At 35.3% G+C, this 22110-nt stretch overlaps 1 protein-coding gene across 1 annotated transcript in view; it reads right to left on the bottom strand.

The window, feature by feature from the left end:
• EYS (eyes shut homolog) overlaps window positions 1-22110 on the bottom strand; it is a 1577782-nt gene that overhangs the window by 987573 nt on the left and 568099 nt on the right.

Genomic DNA, 22110 nt, shown 5'->3' with positions numbered 1-22110 from the left:
GTCTATTAATGGGCTGACTGAGATCTCTGAATGCAACCTAATTTTGGCAAAATACTTAGTGTTTTCAAAGGCCAAGTTTTAAATATTTATTAAGCACCTGCCGTGTAGTACCTCTGTGCTCAACCAGGGGTACCAAACAGAAAAAGGAAAAACAAAACAAAATGAGAAAAGAGAGTGACCCTGTTAATCCAGAAATGTGATGTCAAAGGCAATGTTTATAGATAGAAAACATCTGAAGAACAACATAAACAAAGCTTAGAGGAAAGCTAGATTGTATTTCAGGTTTTACATGTGAGACATATTAGGAAAAAGTAGAGAGACATGGTAAAAGTGGTTAGAATAATCCCTCTGTCATTGTGTCCATCTGTACTGAACATCTAGCTACCATCAATTGAGCATTTACTGGTGTGCCAGGCCTTGTGTTGAAGTTTTTACATATATTGCCTTAGTTAATGGTCATCTAACCTGGAGGTAGATATCATTAACTCTAACTCACTGGTGAATAAACAAAGGTTTGGAGAGTTTAAATAATGTTTTCAAATAACACAGGCCATGACAGCAGATTGGGATTCAAATCATGTGGACTATTCGCAGCTGCTATGATATGTGCTTAAATTGCTATGCTGAGTAATATAATAGATACTGTTAAAAACAAGACAACAGACCGAAAATAGTCTCTTATGCAAGCCCCACATCACCAAGCCAAGACTTAATTAGATTCCAGAAATGGAATCTTAAACCAGTCAGGAATCACCTGATCAGCACTAGTTAGGTAGTGGCCCTGATAAACCCCCGCCAGCCCCTAATGATTGCAATTAACCAACCCCCTTTTTTGTCTAATATAACTTCCTTGTTCCTGCTCCCTTCAGGCTATAAAAGTCATTTTGCACAGTTCCTCGGAGCTCCATTCTGTGTATTAGATTGGATGCTGCCCCATTTGAGTCAATTTTTGTGCAAGTAAACTCTTAAAATGTTTAATATGCCTCAGTTTATCTTTTAACAGTTCTAATTAAAAATATGTCTCTTATAGCTAAGAAGATAATGTTTAATTGAGAATAAGGATAAGCTTATTAAACACGAAGCTATTATAATGCTTAAAACAGATAGTTATAAATAAGCTAGTTTGAAATAAAAAGAAGCTTATAAACAAGTTTATTACGATCAAGAAAATAATAATAATGATACTAATAATAACTGATACTTGGAGACATTACTATGTGCCAGGTACTGTTGAGAACTTATATAGATCAACTCATTTAAACTTTACAGTGGTTTTCTGACATGGAAATTGCTCTCTTCATTTTATAGAATAAGAAAATAAAGCACAAGATCTCACAGCTAGTAAATGGCAGAGGGCATGCTGTTAGCCACTATGTGATACCACCATACTACATCTTAATGTAGCGTCTGCATGGTTTCTGTCCTAATGAGAGAGCAAACTGAGTGCTTTGGGCATTTAAGATATGGAAGTAATTGAGTCTATATCTGAGAAAGAGGATCAAGAAAGCTTCGATGGTCATGGTGAAAAGGAACCCGAGAAAATTCAGATAAACAATTTGAAAGAGGACCTTCTGTGTGGGTTAGGTCCTATCTCAGCATTTGTTTGCATACCAGCCAAAAAGCTGCAGAGGACAAGGCTACTAGCAGATAGGAAGCCATTTTACAAAGTGATATCATAACTAATTTTCGTATCATTTGTAGAACTATCTATTCAAGTGAATGTTATTTAGAGCGGGCACACTGGGAGTCTGTGATGTATTGCAAATGAGGCTCAAATGCAAAAAGTATTTTTGGAAATTCTCTTTGTAGACTGTCAGTTTTCAAGTCAAAATTCTATTATGTAATGGTTATTTTTTTTTACCATAAATATTATTATCTAAGTAGAACTTTAGATATTAATGATCCTATAAAAATAATGTGTGTAAATTGGTCAAATCCACAGCTGTATTTAAAAGGGCCATCACAATTTAGGTTTAGAATATGGATTGAACAATCATAATAGTGCACATTAGACTTAATAATAAAAACAAAAAAGCAACCCCTTTCTTAATCTCAGCGGCTCATGTCACACAGGTATATTTCTCACTCATACTCCATGACCAAGGTGAACTATAGATCCGCTTTTTACTCTCTTCATTCTGGGGCACAGGTTAATGGGACATCCTCTACCTGGGACACTGTCATCATCGTGGGACAGGGGAAAGGGTGCTTGGCAAACATATACCGATTCTCAAATCTCTAACCCACATTTCAGTTGCTGATCCAAGTCACATGATGAAGCCTATCGTAAATGGGATGGGGATGAGTGATCTTCCAACAGGAAAGAGCCGATATTTGTGACAATAATAATATTTAGTGAAGACACATTCATCATCTACTCTCATTTGTAAATGAGTGTTTTTATTAGGACATCACAGGTTTACTGAGATGATAAAGTAAAACTATGTATTTAAAATGACTAGTCCAGGGCGACTGGGTGGCTCATTTGTTTAGAGTCTGCCTTCGGCTCAGGTCATGATCCCAGGGTCCTGGGATCGAGCCCCACATCGGGCTCCTTGCTCCGCAGGAAGCCTGCTTCTCCCTCTCCCACTCCCCCTGCTTGTGTCCCCTCTCTCGCTGTCTCTCTCTCTGTCAAAAATAAATAAAAATCTTCATCAACATCATCAACACTACCTTAGGAGCCTTTTAATCCCCTACTGTTATATCCATTAAGTAAACTGTAGTCATAATTTGACTTCCTAAGTAACCTCTAGAGAGACTAAGAATGTAATGATCAACTGAATTGGATATTCTGGTCCTTGTAAACCTTTTTTTTTTTTTTCATTTTTAACACCATAATCCTTCAGCACCAAACGAGCCATGTCTTCTTTTTACCTTTTTAACTTCGTCTTATTCTATCCTTACCCTTGACTACTCTGCTGTAGTTACAATGACCTTGTGCTTCCTCAAAAACCTTGTTCCTCTTCCTAGCACTCTTTCCCTAGACCTCACACAGTTCATCCCTTCACTTTCTTCAGGCGTTTATTCAAATGCCATTTTTTCAATGAGGTCCATTTGACTACACTAGTTAAAACTGCATTCTCTTCCTTAATCTCAATCACCCTTATCCTGATTTTAATGTTTTTCTCCTATAGCAAGTCAAAATTTGCTCATTTATTTTTTTTTTCCTTTGGACATGAATTTTGTTTGTCTAGTTCAATGCTTCATTCCTTCAGATCACTGGGGTGTGTGTATGTGTGTGTTTGTATTTTGCTCTATACATCATTTTTGTTTTTGTTTTTCCTCAGAAGTCTCTGCCTCTTCCCAAGCAAGAACAAAACAGTTCTTGAGAATCTGGGGAAACTGTCTGTCCTTGCAATGGTGAGAATCAGATCTGGAATGAAGTGATCCCTCTGAGCTGTGTGCCGGGAAAACCGTATCTGATCTGTACAGCCAAGGGAAATTATTTAATGGAATCTCTATTTTTTCCCCCACCTCCAAACAGAGAAACTTTCTCATGATAAGTGAAAAAGTAATAAAGGTGTGGAGAGTGTTAGACTTTGGTTCAAAATGATCTCCCATACATAATTACCAGCCCTGAGAAAGAAGGAAATACTGTTGTTTGTGACAACATGAACTTTGAGGGTATTAAGCTGAGATAAGTCAGACAGAGAAAGACAAATACTGCATGGTATCACTTCTATGTGGAATCTTAAAAAAAAAAAAAAGAAAAAAAGTCAAGCCTATACAAACAGAGAAGAAAAGTTGTTGCCAGGGGCCGGGAGTAGAGGAAATAAAGAGAGGTTGGTGAAATCACACAAACTTTTATCTATAAGATGAATAAGTTCTCAGGATCTAATGTATAATAACATGGTGAATTGTTGATAACATTGTATTGTATAATTTGAAATATGTTAAGAAATAGAACTTAAATATTCTCTTAAAAAGATAAAAATTCTGAGGTATTAATTAACTGGATGGGAGGAATCCTTTTGTAATGTATACATGCAACAAATCATCATGCTGTGCACTTTAAATATCTTACAATTTTGTCAATTATACCATAATAAATCTGAAAAAATAGAAATTGTATATTCCACCATAAATGGAAAACCATTATTATGTTCCAGAAATGAAAAATAACAACAAAAAAAATGAATGCAACAAAACCATAATTACCAACCCATCCAAACTTTAAATTACTCATCTGTATAATATGGATCAAGATATCTACATTGTAGCACAGTTGAGAGACTTACAGAGAGTATATATGCATTTCTAGCAGCACGGAGAAGATGAAAAGTGATATTTATAATAATGTATTATTATAACAACATGTTCATTTATCTTCTTTATAGGATTCAAATATGAATGCTTTGACATTGTCTCCATGAATCCAAGCAAATCAAAAAGAAATAATATTTAGTATTTGTTAGACATTACCAAGGCTTGTTCAAATCTCAGTCTTAGTTCTTTTTTTCTCTTGCCTTATACACCAGATACTTCTTACTACTCATCGATGTATCCAACACATATTCATTGAGCATATATTTTGTGTCAATCATAGTTCTGGACTCCTTCTACAGTTAGTTCTCATTGGCTTGGTACATACCTACACAGCATAGCTCCATCATAGTGTGACAGATATTTTCCAAATAATTTAATGATGAACATTGTGGGTTTCATTGACAAAGGAAGAGACATGACAATTTTTATTTATTTATTTTTACTGTATCTAAATATTTATTTATTTTTACTTTATCTAACTTATTTCCTTTTTTTTTTAAAGAGTTTATTTATTTATTTGACAGAAAGAGACAGCGAGAGAGGGAACACAAGCAGGGGGAGTGGGAGAAGGAGAAGCAGGCTTCCCGCAGAGCAGGGAGTCCAATGTGGGACTCGATCCCAGGACCCTGGGATCATGACCTGAGCTGAAGGCAGACGCTTAATGACTGAGCCACCCAAGCGCCCCTCTAACCTATTTTCTTTTCTGCTATCTTGCTGCTTGCTTTGGGGCTTACAAAACCACAAAATCTCTTGGAATAATAATTCCATAGTTACTAAATATCAACATATCAATCACTAAAGAGACCAAAAGATTACATTGTTTTTATATTAATAAAAAATAAGAATTTTATAGGATTTTATTTATTTCTTTTTCTTGGGATTACAGGTTGATTCTTAATCTGTTCTTTTCAGTTAAAAATATTTCTGGACTTAATTTATAGACTATTTTATCTCTTTTTAAAAGCTGCAAAGCACAGAACTGATTTAGTGGTTATAAAAAATTATGAATAGGGGCGCCTGGGTGGTTCAGTTGGGTAAGCAGATGACTTCGGCTCAGGTAATGATCTCAGGGTCTTGAGATCAAGCCCTGCATCTGGCTCCCTGCTCAGTGGGGAGTCTGCTTCTCCCTCTCCTTCTGCCTGCTTCCCCTGCTTGTGTTTTCTCACTCATGCTCTCTCTCAAATAAATAAAATATTAAAAAAATAATAAGTTATAAATATAATACAGGTGCATAAACTAGCAGTAAATGGTATACATACAAAATTAAGAAAATCAAGCAACACAATTTACTAATATTGATGGTGGGCACATAGAGTTGGGAGTGCCTAAAAAGAAAAAAAATCTGTCTTCTGTGCCAGAGACTTCAGCTTTAAAGTAATTTTATTCCCTGAAAAATATTTTTAAAAGGAATAAACTTTCAAATGTAATAGGTTCCCATATAGTTCAAGCTAAAGATTTGCTTATTTGTGAACACACTAGATCTCATTTAAAATCATTTATAAAAACTCATGCCACAAATCTGCCTAGTGAAGTTTAAGTGCTTTTAACATACAACTCACATTATATATATATATATTTCTTCGGAAAGAAATGTGTTTTTTTTTTTTTTGGCAAACATATCCACAACATACAAGTTTACATTTGAATGTTTTCATTTTGTAATCCTAACATTAAGAGTCCTTGATTTCATTAATAGCATAGGCAACTCCTTTTCTAAGCAGAGTAGATGATTACTTGTGGAATTTGGGGCACTTTCCAGGCCTCTGCTGTGTCAAAACCTTCTTTACCAGACTGCTTCAACATGTGTCTCTGTATCGAACATTTGCACAGTAGAAATTAATGAATTCTTGGAGAGCCTGGGTGGCTCAGTTGGTTAAGCGACTGCCTTCGGCTCAGGTTATGATCCTGGAGTCCCGGGATCGAGTTCCGTATCAGGCTCCCTGCTCAGCGGGGAGTCTGCTTCTCCCTCTGACCCTCTTCCTTCTCATGCTCTCTATCTCTCATTCTCTCTCTCTCAACTAAATAAATAAAATCTTTATAAAAAAGAAATTAATAAATTCTTCTAAAAAATAAGCCACTAAATTATACAACCTGAGAAGTGTGATCAGTAAAATATTTACATGCATCAACAATGTTATAACAGAAATAATATGCGCAAATATAGCTCTATCATCTATCAATCAATCATCTATCAACCATCTATCTATCATCTATCTAACAAACTTTTCTCTAGTCTATGTTCCTTCTCTTACTTTCTCTCCAAGCCCTCTTACCCAATTTTCTCCCCCTGGTCAGGCTTACATGTTGGACAAATTTTCCAAAATGACTTTTCTGATTCCTAATCCTCTTCATTTCATATCTTTTATCCTAACAAAATATTTTATGGTCCCAATATTTTATGGTCCCTTTACTGTCTCCTGAAATAAATGTAGTCTTCTTAGCCTTAAACTAAATAATCTAGGTCAATCTTGCCTTTCTTACCATTCTTCTGATAGTATCAACTACCCTAGTCCCCAAGTTTAGAAACCTGACTAATAGAATTACCTGTGGAGTTTAAAAAATATATATAAATTCCCAAATTTGAATCTCTGGGGAGTATGCCTGACAAGCTATATTTTTAAAAACATCTCTCCAAATGTTTCCAAAGCACAGGTAAATGTGAGAATCACTTCTTTCATCAAACTAGATTAGAATTAATATTATATTTTCCTATATCTATGTTTACTCCTGATAGTTCTGTCTGGAACGTTATTTCCCTATCTTTGCTTATTTGAAGGCTGATTTTACCCAGGTCCTACTAAAATCCTAACTCAATTTTTAAAATTCCCTTTAATATTTCCTAATAAAAATTAGCTAACAACTTTTACCAGATTATCCTTAAAGTATATTTATTTGAATTACTGTTATACCTTCCATACTTGATGATTGAGGACAGAGATCATATTTATTTTCACTTCATACAAAATTTCTCAGGTTGTCAAAGATCAAATAGTCTGCTTATCTAATGACGAAAACAACCAAATTATGATGACATTTTGAAAATGATTACAACTTACTATACAGGATGATACATATGAATGACCTAATAAATTAATGCAGGCACACAATAATCACATAAATAATGGACTTAGGAATCAATGACTTTGAAAATTCAGATGCACACTTCTAACCATTTTGAATTACAAAATACAATAATGGGATAATTTTTCATTTTGTTTCATTTTTCAGACCAAAATGAGAATTTTATAACAAGATATTTTATTATCAACAATATTTAAATTTAAAAAATGGATGAACTATCATAAAATGTTTTGTTAGGCAGTCCAGCAAATGCCATTCTTTTAAGAATAATCTAGGAAAACATGCAGTGTTATTGTTTAAAAGTAAGTAAGTTTAAAAAATATGAAGAACTCATAGAAATTATGAGAACATCAAGAAAAGCAAAAAAAAAAAAATAACCCACAAATTATCAGTGGAATGAGATAAAAAATGAAACAGAGGTTGAGGGTGCCTGGGTGGCTCAATCGGTTGAGCGACTGCCTTCGGCTCAGGTCATGATCCTGGAGTCCCGGGATCGAGTCCCACATTGGGCTCCCTGCTCGGCAGGGAGTCTGCTTCTCCCTCTGACCCTCTTCCCTCTCGTGCTCTCTATCTCTCATTCTCTCTCTCAAATAAATAAATAAAAAATCTTTAAAAAAAAAAGAAACAGAGGTTGAAACTATCAGAGAGGAATTATAAGATAAAACTAACATGTAAAAACAGTTGAGTGTTTGAACATATGAATTAATTAATGAGGATTATCAAAAGAAAGAAGTTATTAAAAATATTCAAATGAAAGTGCTAAAAAATAATACTTATAGATCAAAAATTCCTTTAATGAGCTTATCAGTGGCTAGGCTTAGCTGAGCAAACACCCACTGAACCTGAAAACAAGTCAGTAGAAACTATTCAACTTAAAACACCCAGAGATAAACAAAAAGAGTAAGAAAACAGAAGAGAGCATCTAAAAGATGTGGATTGGTATCAAGGACTGTCACTTAATTGTAAATTGGCACTTTAAAAGTCAAAGGGAAAGGATAAGGAAAAAGAAATATGGCAGAAGATATATTTGAATAGATTAACATACAATAATTTTACTAAATTAATTGAACTTGTAGCACATGCTATCTTGTTGCTTGGGTCACGCATCTCAGTAGTCTCTATGTTATTAGAGATGCCTGCAATGAAAAATATACAAAGTGGGGAATATAGAGGAAGATAATCATAAACCCTAGGCTAAGCGTATGTAGCAGAGAATTATCTTGAACTTGGAAAAAAGTTCCTGGCATACTTCTGGGTCCTGGTAGAGATAAAACACATGACTATGGGACATCAAATATCCATACAGCCAGAGTTTCCTATTATGAACAAATCTTATGCACTGGGTATGAGCAGTAGCAGTGTATGGTACATCAGTGATCGAATGTGAGTAGACCAGAGATCACATGTAATTTGCACTCCTATGTTATGGGCTACTGTTGCAACAGCAGCTCTCCCTCAATTTACACTATGGTTATATTAGAAAGAAGCCCTCCCTTATTACCATCTGAAGGACAAGGAACAAACATGAGCACGGTTCATGGATGGGTTCACTTGGTTTATAGATATGAACTGAAAATGGATGGCAACTTTCCTATAGCCTCACTCAGAGGTTTTCTACAAAGATAAAGTTAAAGGAAAATCCTTCCAATAGGCAGATTTTCAGTCAGAAGATTGTCTTTGGGTAGAAATAGAAGTGGGCCAAGGTAAGAATATACCTCGACTCATAAGTGGTGGCAAATAACCTGGTTGGTTTACCACTGGACTAGAAGGAAAAGAATAAGACAATCTGAGTCAAAAAATTTGAAAAGAGGCATATATATGGATTAATGGGAGTTAGCATGAAGTGTGAAGGTATTAGCAATGCATCTTAACACCCACCATAGGATATCTACAACAGAAGATGCACTAAATAACCACATAGAAAAAACTTGGTCAATTAACATCAGTCATATTTTGTCTTCAGCAACCAGAATAGGCATGAACAAAGTATAGGATATAGAATCTATGCTTGGGCCCCATATTTGGATGCTCATGTTCCAAGAATGATACAGTTATTGCTTTCCCTAAATACCCAATCTACTAGGAATAGAGATCAAAGCTATCAGCCACTTGGTAGTCAGCAGATTTTACTGGACTTACGTGATTCATTTTGACTAGAATTGACACATATTTCAGATGTGGGTATATCTTCCTTGTCTCTCCTGCCAACAGACATTTAGCAGCATTACTACTCAAGGGCTTATTTAGTGGTGATCCACCAATATTAAATTTCTCCTAAAATCTCAGTGCACCAAGGAATCTACTTTACGTAAAAGCACAGTGATGGTCATATAACCGTGAGATTCAGTGGTTCTATAATACATCACCCCATCCCAAAACTGCTAGGTGTTAGCTTGGAGATGAGAGCTTACGGGGTTGGGTAAGGATGCATTGCACACTCATAATCAATGATCATGATGTGATGTTATGTCCCAAATTAACTATATACATGAAATTGGGCATCAAGGGTAAAAGTAAGAGTAGGATCACTTACCATCACTCTCTGTGAACCACTGGGAAATTGTGCTTTGCATTCCTGCAAATACAGGCTCCGTTATCTACAGGTCCTGATTCCTAAGGGAGGAAATACCAAAGGATACTACAAGAGTTCCTTTTTTAATGCTATGGCTTCCATCCAGTCACTTTGGTCTCTTTGTGCCAAGAGATAATCAGGCAAGGAAAGGAGTCATTATCCTTACAGAAGTTATCGGTGGAGATCGTCAGGATGTATAGGGTGCTGTTATAAAATATGGGCAAGGATGAAAACAGGTGGCATCGAGCTGACCTATTGGGACATATGTTGGTACTTCTTTGCCCAATGTTGTCAGAAAATAGACAAAACACAGCAGCTACAGCCTTACTAAGAGATCAGAACTCTTAGGCATAACATTCTAGTTTACTTCACTAAGTAATCCACTAACTAGCATATTTTAGCAAATAAGAAGGAATTGCATAGGAGAACAGGAAGATGAGTATCAGCTATAGTTACAAGAACTGATTCAATGACAGAAGTTATAGTTATTCCCAGTAATACTCTCTTGTTTCTACTCAGAACACGAGACAAATCAGAATTTAGGGGGAGCCTTTTTAGATGAAGTATACTTATTTTTGAAAGCAGTTGGGGTTGACTGTGGTATATGAAGTGATGAGCATCCCAGATCCTTGTTCAGAATAAAGGAACTCATTTCTCCAGCTGCTGGAGGTGTTTTCTGCCAACAGTTTGGAAGTGAATTCTTCCCCATGAATTGAATTTTCCATCCCAGATCCTTGTTCAGAATAAAGGAACTCATTTCTCCAGCTGCTGGAGGTGTTTTCTGCCAACAGTTTGGAAGTGAATTCTTCCCCATGAATTGAATTTTCCTTGGCTAAAGGAAACTGCCTTGCTCAAGTTTCGGCCCCCTCACTGGTTGCTGTGTGGTGTATGAGAGTGCCTCAGTTTGGCTCAGCTCTGAGGGATGCTTCAGCATGCCCTGAGTGACTAACTGAGGCTTCTGTTAGAGCCACATCTTGGTTCAGCGTCTTCCTTTCTCAGTCCTACTTCTGCTTCCCTTGCAGGCATTGCTGTTGAAACCATCCTCGAGAAGTTCCCTGTATGCAAATCTCAGTTTCTTTTTTGGGAAGACTGACCTATGAAAAATTTTCCAGGAAATGAACATTTTCCTAGGAGTCCTTTTCAGTATTCGGTTAGAAATAATAAAAAAGTACTGAAGGTAAATAAATTATAGTTATTAGCAAAATACGTATCACTAATGCAAAAATAAAATCTTGATTTAAAGTTTGAATTTTCATTTCAAATGCCATAAAACAAGTATAACTAGATTATATACGTCGATCTCAAGAGATGCCCTACAGTACTGTATGTTGAACTGCTAGCAGTACGAAAGTGCTGACTATATTAGGCATTGGATTGAACAAGCATGGATTAAGCATTTAGTTAGCAATCATTTTGCTAATTTTCTCATTGTTTGGAAAGATTTTTATGGGGACATTGTATAACCCATGTTTATTTTCAAAAGTTCTCCCAAAAACTTTTCCTGATGCTTTATTTTTTTATCTATAAATATCCCAAGATTGGACAAAGGCTTTTAAAATTCATTATAGTAGTCCTTAGAGCTCTGGGCAAAGGACAAGTACCAATAAATATTTGATGATAAAAATGATGATGATGATGATAATGATGCTCATTTGAATTTTATCTCTCCTCATCTTTTCATACCCCTTTTATGAAAAGAACAGGGGCAACTCTTCAATATCAGACCAGGATTAAAAGAAGACTTCTCTCTCTTAGACTTCATTACCACAGGAATGTGGCTTGACATTAGAGTACTTCATAGTTCATTGGAAAAGTCATAAAAACAATTACTATGCCATTAAAAGGAACTTTTGAAGAGGAGATTCAAAGTACCCTTCACAGAATTGCTAAGACAAGCAAAAACAATATTCCAATTCATATATGTTGCTCCTTTACTGTTTTTAGATCATACCAAATGAAGAAGTGAAGAAAGGCATGTGAAATGAGGCATGTGTTTAATTAGGAAATTATGTTTAGAGCTTTGGAAAAGTGAGTTATTCAAGGTGAAGGTGTACAGTGTATATGTAAGTGCAATTAGGCATATGAAGACAGATTAAAAGTGGAAGATACCAGATAAGAGGAAGTGTTAATATTCGTAACAGAGAAAGATGAGTCAGAGTCCTGTTTTAATATATAGATAATCACTTATTATTTCAGGTGTTGACTGAAATTAACATATTAAAATATTGTCAGAACTTATGAGATTCATACATGTATCAAAATGCAGGTTATAATTTATTGACTCACACGAATACTAATATATTCAGAGGATTTTATTTCAGATAAATTATTTGGTCCCTTGTTAAGGTCATGCAGAAAATAACTCATTGTTTAAAGTATCACTTACTTAACAGGTTCTGGTACAGTTAAAATAAACAGACTTTGACTAACAATATAGAGAGTAGTAATTTCTACTTCATACCATTTAGGACTATGGTGAGGATTAAATGTGCCCACACAAAGTTAGTGCTTTGGAATTACCTTGGAGGACACACTTTAGGAATGAGTTTTCTAGACTAAATCTGAATGAGTGCCCAGAATACCCTATATGTAGTTAGTGTGTGTTGTTGAATTTCAGCAGTCAGGCTGTTGCACTCCACCTTCCAACTCCTAAGTCTAAGGATTGATATCATTAGGGTTAATTTTATGGCTTTTATATATAAAGATAAATGCATACAACTCTTTGTTTCTGATTATGCGTACCTTATTTAGTCATCTTCAACATTATAATCTTATTTCATCTTATATGTGTATCAAAATCTTTATGTAACAAAGAGAGTACCTCAGTAGACAAGACTGAATATTATAAATAGCCATAAAAAAGAAGTTTGGAGGGGTGCCTAGGTGGCTCAGTTCATTAAGCGTCTTCTTTCGGCTCAGGTCATGATCCCAGGGTCCTGGGATCGAGCCCCACGTCGGGCTCCCTGCTCAGTGGAGTCTGCTTCTCCCTCTCCCTCCTGCTCTGCCTACCTGTTGTTCTCTCTCTCTCTGTCAAATAAATAAATAAAATCTTAAAAAAAAAGTTTGGAGAAAAAGTGATTTTCTAAAAAGATTTCTATTTTAGGCTACTTGTGTTTACATTTAATAAAAATAAGAAAGAATATTTTGATATGCTTAAAATTTGAATACAGGACAATTTCATTCTAGATAAACATGACTGATGTCCAGTGGGACATGCTGACATGACCAGTGTCAAAATATTGAAATGTCCATGTAACTAGCCACCCAGTGTGGCTCACTTTTCTTGACTGCCCCAGCCTCTCTACTGTGACTATCCAGACTTTACCTCTAATAAGTAAGGGATGACTTGTGGCACATAAACTTTAGGGTGCATTTATATCAAACTGATCACTGCATCATTTTATCATGAGCTCTGAAGATAAATATCACAAATGTAAATGCTTTTTAAAAAAGCACCTCATATAAATGAAATGACATTTAGTTAAATTTTGTTGAATCTCGGTGGATTATAATTTTTTGTATTTGGTAACGGTCAGAAGAGAACCAGTATTTAATGGCCTTTACTAGCTCAAATTATACTTCTATATGGGGAAAGATATCTTGAGCACTTGAAACCTTTCTTTAATAACTCAAAAGAAAGTAAGATTAAAAGATCTACAATTACACGACTGGCAGCTGACAAATGGAAGCACTTACAGAGTCCTGGAGCTTTCAACAAAATGTGTGACATTTTGCGATGCATGTTTCTCTCATTTCTGACAACTCCACCAGGAACTCCACAAAGGAGATCAATGAAAAGCTCATAGGTTTTATTCTTCATTTGAATGGGCCCCGAAATCCATGGTCTTGATGAAATTTAAAGATTTTGTTTACCCACTACCCTCCAGGTTATGCACAGAGACATTCTGACATCAAGACTGATCGAGGTTCTGTGAGTCAATCGAACACATCAAAGAGAAACCCTTTGGGAAAACAAGGCACCCCAACCAGTCCCTCAGCCCAAGCTGTGGAGCAAAATAGAGTAGAAAATAAATGTTCCTGATTGGAACCCCAAAATCCCCTGTGGCTTATAAAATTTAGGGACCCGTCTTTTATACTAAAAATGCAAAATCATAAATATGAAATCAGGCACAAAACCGTAGGAGAACCACTTCTAAGTGGAAGTCCCTAAAGTTTAAATCAAGTAGCTTCATAGTAAGTTCATCTCTACTTGCTATTATTCTTAATACAAAGCTGCATGGGAAAAATTGAAAAATCTTCTAATTAATATTATCTCCACTGTGCTCCATCTGTCTAATCCCACAATTTACTTAAGTAGGAAGTACACTTTAAAACTAAGTCAATTTCATCATAAAACTAAAAATCCATGATAAAAAATATCCAGTGAACTCACTGCTTTCAGATTTAATTTTCCAAAATTTAAAGGAACTTTTACTGAAGTGCTTGTTTTAATCCTTGAATCAACAGCATAACATTTTACTTACACAAAAGGGATAAGCAATGGCTTATGAGCTGCACATCGATTCATAGTTTAGTAAAACAGTATTGTTTCTGGAGTGGCATTTTAAAAGCTGTAATGTGTCTCTAAAATATTTAATTTTAAAATCCAGTTAAAATGAAATGTTAGGTGATAATCATAGCACTTTATTTCTTTGTGGCAGTTTATGATTTACAAATAAATTTCATGTGTTCATTTGATTTATTCCTTACCCAAGCTGTCACGTTGATGTTATCCACAGGAAATAGATGAGGCACTCTGAGAGTTGTACTGCTCAGTGACTCTGTCCTGTATGAAATAGTCATAAAAGCAAGCTTCGAAGTGATGTCTTCCGATTTAAAATGAGTGGTCCAATGTATATTATGTAGGAATCAAAGCGTTTAAAGGTGTAAAGATACAATGGTGTTCTGGTAAATGTTTAACAACTTGCTCTTGGAAGAAAAACCATGAGGGGGCAAGGTCTTATTTATAACACTATCTAATTCCCCCTGTGCAAATCATCCCATCTTTTTGAATTTCAATATAGCAAAATTATGTCAACCAGCTCACAAAGTCCATAAAAATTTAATAATCAGCATTCATAAGCCAGTGTGAGCTGGCTTTATCACACTACTGGAAAGGTACTTTCCTAACTGCTATTTTGAAGTTGGTTAAGACAGCAGAGAAGTGGAAACTATGTACATAATAGATGGGTAGGGCAATCCAGATGGTTGATTGTGGAAGTTGGGATGTGGTGCTGACGTGAGAAAACTTGTGAAATGAATGTGTGGCAAAAACTGTTCCCCAACACGTTACAGGATAGTATTGTCATTAAACAGCATAATGGGCCTGAGAATTAAAAGGTAACTTGGGGGAGGATTCACAGTACTATGAGTATCAAGGTCATAGAAATCATTTTATTAAAAAATTCATTTGAGTCTTATGTACTAGGCAAGAACTATGGTAATAGTAGGGCAACTGGCTAAGGAATCGTTTGTATGCTCATTTTACAGAGAAAACTTAGCCACAAGGATGACATGTAACCTCCTGAATTAACTGGTAGAGCTGAATTCAAACCCAGGGAGTTAAATATGAGAGTCTTTACTAAACATTCAAATAATTTTGTGAGTGATATATTAGGGAGATTTCAACTTTATTCTGTGAAAACAAGAACCACCATTGAAAACTATGTATCAAGGCTAGAGACAAGGGGCCTAGTAGGGTGACAGTTTTATTAGGACCGTTGTTGATCTGAACTGTGATGATAATGACAATAAAAATAAGTGACACAAAAAAGGCATCTCCATTTCATTTGAGTTCATCATCAAATTCCTCTTCTTCCTTCCACTTTTCATAAAATCATATTAAATTTTTTAAAAATCATGGAAACTAAAAATTTCTGTAATCTTATAATCTCATTTTTGTTTTTAAAGATTTTTATTATATTTATCTGTCAGAGAGGGTGATAGAGAGACTGAGCAAGCAGGGGGAGTGGCAGTCAGAGGGAGAAGCAGGCTCCCTGCTGAGCAAGGAACCCCATGCCGAACTTAATCCCAGGATCCTGGGATCATGACCTGAGCTGAAGGCAGATGCTTAACTGACTGAGCCACACAAGCATCCCTGTAATCTCATAATCTTAATATTTTTGTATATTCCCTTTTTGTATTTTAATTTTGTCCAAGTGTTTACATTTATTAGCACTTTCACACTGCAAAAAAAATTATTATCTACACAATGATAACACATTGTGGTTTTTTTTGTCCATTATGCTACGTGGTCTTCAATCATACTATTTTAGTGACTGCAAAATATCCCATGAAGAATATACATCATAATCTACTTAACCACTTTCATAATAAAGGTCACTTTGTTTCAACATTTTACTAATCCAAATAACTAATGAAGATCTTTATGCATACTTACACATATATATTCCTCTTGAGTTATTGTTTCTTTTGATAATTTACACAGAGAAATATTTCTTCTATGAGAAATTATGATGTCAAATGAATATTTAACCTCACTGGTGTCTACCTCATTAGCAGGCAGTGACATGCATATTCAAACAGTGAGGCATAATTTTCACCAAAAAAAGTGGCTATTTTTTTTTTTTTAAACAGCAATAATCAGTAGTGGTGAAGATACAGTTAAATAAGCACCCTCTTACATTTTTGGTTGGTCTTCAAATTGTAAAAATCTATCAAAATGCAGAAAAACAAAACACTTTAGTAAGGAATTTAGCCAAATGCTCTAAACAGTTTTTTCATTTGTGGCAAAAGACAGACATGCCCAAATGCATTTTCCATGAAATTTGTCCAAAGGATGTGTTCAGAAATGCTTCAAAATATACCTAGAAAGATGATTATTTTGATAAAAGTGAAAATTGCAATGTATATTGATGCCTAAATTTAAGATTAACTATACTATATCCTCATGATGAAGTTTTAGGCAGCTACTAAAAGTCATGCTGTAGAAAATTCATAAATATTATGGGGAGTTTTTAAGAACATGTTATTACTAATTTAAAATTCAGGTGACCAAATACTATATACTGTGCATAAAACCAATTATAAAACTACCTCCAATAGGTTATCCAAATAATACTATACCATCATACAACTGTTACTGTTTTCCTCTGGTGATAGTTATTTTGCAATCTTTGCTTTTGAGTTTTTTGTAATTTCTACCTTGTCCGTGTATTACTTTTTAATGAGAAAAATATATTGATGGATTAGACTGTTTAATTTAAAAAAAAAGAATGACTATTCCACGTCCTTTATATCTAACCAGTTTGTTTTCAAAGGACCACACTGATTTCTGATGGCAATTTTGCCACTTGTGCTTTCTTTAGTTCAAATGTATTGATGTATTGTTGTTTAGTCTTTTATTTTTAGTATTCCTGTGCCATTTAGTTTTATATGAGTTTTGTAAATGAAGCATCATTTGGGATTTTGTTTTGCATCTGCTCTGGCAGACTCTGTCTTTGAAGAGGGCAATTTAAAGATATCTATGCTATTTAGGATTTATTGCATCTGGTCCTGCCCCTGAGAGACTTCTTCTAATTTTTTACTCCCTCTTCCCTCTCCCCACCCCTCTATATTTTGCTGTCCAGTTCTTTCAAGAATCTGCATGCTTTATCTTTTACCTCTGTACCAAACACAAGTGCAGAACATTTTGTAATTTCTAGATGAATGAATAATCTAGGAATCCAAACACAGAATTGACAATTCTGTTACACAACTGGAATTGTCTTAAATTTTTTTCACATTCACATTAAATCAACTGAATATAGATACAATTTTAATTATAATTTAAGAAATACAGAAATCAAATTGAGAGCTTTTTCTTGACCACTGCTCTTTCATTTCTCTATACATAGATCACTTAAGTTTTGGATCTAAAACTCCTTTTCATTTTCTAAAACATTACTTTATCTTATACCTTTTTAAAATAAGGAAATAGTTCAATTTCTCCATACAATCAATTTTTCTGTCTCATGATGTATTGACCTGTATCAATAACTCTACTAGATTTAACTCTAAGAGTACTTTTTCACTACAACTTTCAAATTTAAGAAGTCTCTCTCTTACATTACTTGGTAGTGGTTTTCAGTATGTTTCTAGTACATCTGTAACTTTTATTTTGCAGGGAGGTAAGACACTTAGCTAACATGTTCTTTGAGAACATAAATCTGAAAATGCCTTTGTGTGGTCTCTTCAGGTAAATGGCAATTTTGGATCCTATGTGACTCCCACAGCACTATCTTCTATCTGTTATTGAAGAGGAGGAGAAAACATAAAACTATGATGAATTTAACTCTTCTGAAATTGTTCCGAGAAGGAGAAGGAAATAATATAGTTCCTGCTCCTCAGATCAGACAACCTAGTGGAAGATAGAGATAAGACCCATACCTAGATCTTTTGTTCTTTATACTAAATAATTTTTTTAAAGATTTTATTTATTTATTTGACAGAGAGAGAGACAGCGAGAGAGGGAACACAAGCAGGGGGAGTGGGAGAGGGAGAAGCAGGCTTCCCGCCGAGCAGGGAGCCCAATGCAGGGCTGGATCCCAGGACCCCGGGATCATGACCTGAGCCGAAGGCAGACACTTAACAACTGAGCCACCCAAGCACCCCAATAATGTTGTTTTAATACACCAACATGAAATGATATGCTAGTTTCAGCTAACACCCACTCACATGAGCCAACTGTAAAATTTTTCAGTTTTGTGAACCAGTTGACATTACATTGTTGGTAGCTTGAAATCAGCCATGGTGTTCATATGTACATCTCAGAAGTCAGAAAAAAATAAAAAAACATAAAAAAATAAAAAACTCTGAATCAGGTTGATTTTTCCCTCAGAGAACTAGTTGTTAAACATTTGCCAACATATCACTGTCACTTTCTTAAAATGATCAAGATTAACCTCCTAAACCCAATTATAATAATTCCAAAGTTCTCAGTTAACCCTCAGAAATTAAGGAACTGGCTGAAATGGCAAAACACACCCACACTTTCTCCATAAACTCCAGGAATCGACGAGCCAACTTTCAGTAAGTCAGTGTTTAACAATGTTTGGCACCAAGCATCATTAAAATTTGCAACTATTACTCTCTGTCAGTAGAACTAAAATACAGTGCATTAATGCTAATAGTGTTTGTTTTACAATTAACACTGAGCTAATCTTCCTGATAAACAAATTTGTGAGGAGCACATTATTTACCTAAGTGCTGGTACAAATTTTCCAGTTCTAGGACAGTAAAATGTCAAGGAAAATAAACACAAGAGGTTGATGAGGCAGGTCATTCTTTCTTTCCTTCTTCCTTTTTTTTTTTTTTTTTTGTACTAAACTGAAGTTTTCTAACAAGGTCATTGCTGATTATAGTGGTACCTCTTGGTCTCCACGTATCACGAGAACACCATAGATAAGTGTATAGCGGTTTTGCATATATTGTGATGATTATTTCTAAATTTTTTCCCAAAGTAGTAGTTTAGTAATCCAGCACTGTGAGAAATGACTAAGGATAAATGTACCATGTAAACAATGTACTTTGAAGTTTTAACATTTTTGTTGTTGTTGCTGTTGAATGACATCATAGGTTCAGTGCTTGATTCCCAATAATGAATCATTTGTCAAAACAGTTTCCCAAAACTTCAACTAGGAGAGATAATTCCCAGAAAAAGTCCGGTGGTGATACCAGGTTTTAAACCATTTCTGAGCAAGTAAATCTGTTTCCTATCCATGAGAATCATCTTTTCTCCATATTTAAGCTTTCCCTTGAACCCTTGTTTCACTTGCTAACTATAGATGAAACCTCTTATAAGTTTGTTTGGCTTTCTCCTGATGACACCAAGTTTTCTGGAACTCTCTCCAGAGGTGACTGTTCTTTCTTTCAGACAGACTCAAATAAACAGTAGAAAAGGGCTTGCAGAGTTCCTATCCCGCTTTCAGACTTTTATTCTAACATAATCATTCCTACATGGTTCTTTCAACAGCCAGTATTTGGAATGACTTTTACAGCAAAGTTTCAGCCTCTTTCACTTCAAATAATTTTTCAATTACTCCTATTATAGGTACTTATTACCAGCTCTGCACAGATGCATACCTCATGGGACTCAGCATTGTAAATTGTTGTCTATAAAACACCTAATCAGTTCTTTTTAAAAAAGGATTTATTTATTTATTTTAGAGAGACAGAGAGAGCTTGCATGAGTCAGGGCATGGGCAGAGGGAGCAAATCTTCAAGCAGACTACCCGTTGAGTGCAGAGCCCAGTGCAGGTCTCAGTCTCACAAGCCATGATATCATGACCTGAGCCAAAACCAAGAGTCAGAAACTAACCAACTGGGGGATCCTGGGTGGCTCAGTCGTTAAGCGTCTGCCTTTGGCTCAGGTCATGATCCCAGGGTCCTGGAATCGAGCCCCGGATCGAGCCCCGGATCAGGCTCCCTGCTCAGCAGGAAGCCTGCTTCTCCCTCTCCCACTCCCCCTGCTTGTGTTCCCTCTCTCACTGTGTCTCTCTCTGTCAAATAAATAAATAATAATAAAATATCTTTAAAAAAAAGAAAAAAGAAACTTAACCGACTGAACCATCCAGGCACCCCAAACACCTAATCACTTTTTTATAATTAAAAACATTCCTATATCTTGGTTCAACCCCTTTGTATCCTAAATATACTGTATTTTTCGAGCCTAGGATGTACATATTGGTCTTAGAATCTTTTTCCCATTTCATGGTGCATAAAATCATGGTGAGTCATATCATTGATGGCACCTTAAATCTGATGAAACATAGTGGTTTTATTGAAGGTTCTTAACAACAATCCAAATTCTCTTTCCCTCTCATTTCTGCCTACGCCTAATCCTTTCCTTCCTCACTCCTTTCTCTTCCCTTCCAAAGCCTTCAAGAAAAGACTGACTCCACATTCTTTTTATACAGGTAACTCACAAATATTCATCTGCCATTATTTCTTCTTCTAAGCCTCATACCCTCATTCCTGATGACTTACCTGAAATCCCCACATGATTTTATTACTTTCAGGTTTAAAACAAAACTTGCCTCCATCACTTCTCCCTTAACAACTTCCCGTTCTTCCCACCACCAAAAAGCAAACAGCCCTCCATTTTTCTAAATCTCCTTCTTTATACAAATTATGTGAAATTTACTGAATATCATTTACTGTAAATAACTGAAATTTATAGTTTTATTGCTCAAAACTGTACAGGTAATTCCATTATAAATCTGATGCTCTAGGTAATTAGCCAATCCTTTCCATTTCCATTGCCACAGGTCTAAATCAGGTCCCCATTTATATTTAAGATCATGTAAGGGATTGTTATTTGTTTCTCTGCAACTTAAAACTATGCTTCAGAGAATATTTAAATTGATCATCTTACAAAGGCAATTCCTGTCTTGCTATTCCCTTGCTGTCAGACTTCCAATGGCTACCTGTTACCAAGAGTTAAAGTACAGATTTCACATTTCTTATTTTTGACTAGTATTGAAGAATTGAATCGAAACTTGTCCAACAACGAGGTTTCTGGAAGAAGAAAAAAAGAGGGGGCATTATCTCAAGCTTTTTATTAAAACATTGTAATGTGAAAGAACAGTTCTAAGATGTGTGTCTTGCAGGAAGATTAAAGATTGATGAAAATTATTCAAAGTTCAAGTTGTTCCTAGAATTGAGCACTGTTCACATTCTCAGAAGGTGTAGGGCAAATGAGGATGCTTTAGTCACAGAACAGGATGCAGAGGTGGTGATTCCAGGTTACAGTTTAGTAGGTTTTGGTTAGACAATTTGAATTTAGCAACAGGGTTGGAGAAGAACAATTTGGGGCCAGGCTTTTGCTAGGGTATATGGAAAAAATTAGTCTTACAGGGCTTTTCACAGTTTGAATTTCTAGCTGGTATATAAAAGATGATACAAATGTTATCCTCAATAGAAATATGGAGACATTTCTTAGATTTACTGCCAGCTCTCTATTTATCAAAGTAATAGTTAACCAATATTTCAGTGACAAGAACTTTGAAATCTAAGTTGAGATGTCACTGTTGATTTTAACAGATTAATTATGTTAACTTAATGTGGTAATGCAGTACATTTGGGGGAAGTGTTAGATTTTCTATACGCAACTAATGTGAATTAGTATTACAGTTTTCTATTACTTTATTTAAAAAGTAAAATATAGGGGCACCTGTGTGGCTCAGTCAGTT

The sequence above is a fragment of the Zalophus californianus genome, chromosome 7 (assembly GCF_009762305.2).
Source record: "Zalophus californianus isolate mZalCal1 chromosome 7, mZalCal1.pri.v2, whole genome shotgun sequence".
Classification (NCBI taxonomy): domain Eukaryota; kingdom Metazoa; phylum Chordata; class Mammalia; order Carnivora; family Otariidae; genus Zalophus; species Zalophus californianus.
The sequence above is the reverse complement of the archived record's forward strand: the minus strand, read 5'-3'. Positions and strand labels throughout refer to the sequence as shown.